This window comes from Rhagoletis pomonella, unplaced genomic scaffold (assembly GCF_013731165.1).
Source record: "Rhagoletis pomonella isolate Grant_MI unplaced genomic scaffold, Rhpom_1.0 Rhpom_scaffold_00016, whole genome shotgun sequence".
NCBI classification, from domain to species: domain Eukaryota; kingdom Metazoa; phylum Arthropoda; class Insecta; order Diptera; family Tephritidae; genus Rhagoletis; species Rhagoletis pomonella.
The window spans coordinates 4059183-4062489 of record NW_023458570.1 but is presented as its reverse complement, the minus strand read 5'-3'; positions in this window follow the sequence as shown (position 1 = coordinate 4062489).

Sequence of the window (3307 nt, the reverse complement as noted above, 5' to 3'; positions counted from 1 at the left end):
ACGAGCTATGGACCATAGCTGTCAAATTATTTTAACACGTACTCTTAAGTAGATAATTATTTTGTGGTTGTGGCCAGATTAGATCTATTTCTATTTTTCCAGCGACAGATTAGGTTCTTCCTCTTCTTTTATGTCAAACTCCTAAAAATTCATGATGTCACCGAAGCATTCAAAAAAATTATGTCGTCATCAAATTAATCAGATTTTATTTTTAATTGGATTAACGATTAATGTTTTAAATTAATTAAACGTAATCGCAGCTAGCGATTAACGTCAAACGCGATTAACATTTTAATCGTTAATTTTTAATCGTTAATCAGATTAACAGTTTGCCAACACTGTGTGAAATCATGTTCATATTCGCGGAGAAAAATGGAGGTTTTTGGAAAAGAGGCGTAGCACCTCCCATACTGACTGAAAGTTTCATATTGCATATCTCTTCAAATGTTTGGGGTAAAGCTTGGTATGGAAATATATATGTACGTATGTATGTGAAACTAATACATACTCACGGAGAAAAATTAGAGTTATTGGAAAAGGTGGTGTGGCAACTCCCATGCAAATTGATTTTTCTATGCTGCATATCTCTGGAGGTGTTTATTGCAGAGGACTGGAACTTGGCACCGAGATGTGTATACAAAATTAATTCCATACTCATGGAGAAAAATTTGCGTTATTCGAAAATGGGACATGGTTCCTCCCGTATAAATTTACTGTTTTATACTGCTTATCTCTAGAGGTGTTCATGGTAGAGTACTGGGACTTGGTACTGGGGTATGTAAAATCAATTCTAAATTCATGGAAGAACATTAGGGTTATAAGAAAAAGGGGCGTGGCACTTCCAGTACAAATTTACTTTTTCTTGCCACATATCCCTGGAAGTCTTTGTGGAAGAATACTGGAACTTGGTACGGAGTTGTGTATACAAAATGTATCAATTGCTCATGGAAAAAATGTGAGTTATTAAAAAAGAAGGCATGTCGCCTCCCATACATACTAAAAACTTCTTAATACATATCTCTGGAAGGATAGAGAATCTCTCGAAGTATTTTAAATTTGTTATGGAGATTTATTTAATAAGTGCCGTACTGACAGAATAAATTTCATTAAATGGAAAAGGGAGAGGCGGGTTCGGCCTTATAATCTAAAGCTCTATTGAGGCATTTGCTACAGTAATGAGAAGTGGTATTTTATCAAGGCCAGGTTAGTAAATTTGAATTGGAATTATTAGAAGCCGCCGTGGCACCTCCAAGAAGGTTACACGTTCAAGCGTCTTATACCTGGAACCATTTTAAGGTAAACTTAGAGAGAATGATATATTTCGTATGCCTAGCACGCAGACGAGCTTTTATAATTTCATAAATGAAAACGGCCTAAATACCTTAACTCGCTTAAAAAATAACGAGCTATAACGAAATGGGCACAGAAATAAAATCTAACATCATTAAATTATTTTTCATATTTGTATAAAAGCGCGGGGTGAAACCCTCGGGGATAAGCTAGCACGTGATAACTCTTAAAATAGTTGCCTATTTTCCAACATAGGTCATAAGCTATCTCTGTGCGAAATGTCATGCCAATTTGTTCAGTCGTTTCCGCGTATTAATTTAATTAAAACTTTTTGAACAGATGGCAACTCTTCCAAAAAATTAGCCTATTTTCCACTGTAGGTCATAAGCTATCTGCTAGCGAAATTTCATGCAAATCCGTTCAAACTTTTCCGCGTATTAATTTAATTAAACTTTTTTAGCAGGTAAAAAAAAGTAGCCTATTTTTCAACCTAGCTCATAAGCGATAGTGAAAACTTCCATGCAAATCAGTTCACTTATTTCCGGGTATTAATTAAACTAAACATTTCTAACAGGTGGCAACTCTTAAAAAAGTAGTCTACTTTCTAACCTAGGTCATAAGCTATCTGTGTGCAAAATTTCATGCAAATCCGTTTAGTCGTTTCCGCGTTTTAACTTAATTAAACTTTTTTAACAGGTGGCAACTCTTAAGAAAAGTAGCCTATTTTCCAATCTAGGTCATAAGCTATATGTGTGCAAATTTTCATGCAAATCCATTCAGTCGTTCCCGCATATTAAATAAATTAAACTTTTTAACAGGTGGCAACTCTTAAAAAATAGCCTATTAACTAATCTGGCCCATAAGCTATCTTCGTACAAAATTTCATGCAAATCCGTTCAGTCGTTTCCGCGTGATGATTTCCCAAACATCCAAACATACAAACTTTCACATTTATAATATTAGTAAGAGTAAGATAAGATAAGATAGTAAGATTATAGTAGGTAGAGTGGAGTACTAAACTTACAATTGATTGACTTCTTTTCATACAAATAGAAAAATATTAACAGGAAATATGACTACTGTCTTCTTAATACAAAAATATGTAGAACGGCCAGAAACATGAATGTGCAAATTTACCAATTTTGAGTTATTGGGTTGACTTGGTTAACCTTTGGATAATCTATGTTATACCAAAACCCAGAATGCCATGCGTGCACTGAAACCACATATTTCACATTGTCAATTACACGAATGCAGAGTTAAGTCTCGTAAAAAGATCTTCAAACTTTATTTCCCAAAATTTTCATCTTTACATGTTCATGTTTCTAGCATCGGGGGACGATTTGTACTTGCCGATATGTTTTACAAAAATTATTTAAAAAGCAGACTTCTCGGTTGCTTACCAAACCGGTTAATCGTTTCTGCAATTATTTCACATTGATTCTCTAAAACAAATTTTCGATGTATGCTTAACATGCATAAACCTCAAGGTAAGTTTTATAAGAAATTAAACTGTCAATTTAAACTATGTAGTAGCAACCCCCGAAATAAAGGTGAATGCAGTAAATAAATGCTTACTAATATTAAGAATTTAAATTTAAGTATATAATAAAACGTAATACTTCAGTATTTAACCCAAAATTTGTTTAAAGAACTTCGTGAAAGATAACAATTCATCTTGGATTGCTAGAGACCTGATAACCGAGGATAATTTTTAAATTCTTAAATGACCTTGCTCTACTCAAAGCTTCGCACAGTGGGCCGTGAGAAAACATTCATCTTTAAGGTATAGTCCAGCCTTTCACAATATCTGTCCAAGGGCTTTATTAGTCGTAATCTGAAACGCGATAATCACTGAAAATTGGCGTCGTATATGGTGAAAGTATCACACTTTTAAACTAATGCTTTCTTAACCCTTTCAGTACAAAAATTCAACCATTGATTCTAAAAATTTTAAAATATGTAAACCGGCTAATTTTGGATCGTTAATTTTAAAAATAACATCAAAAAATTTGTA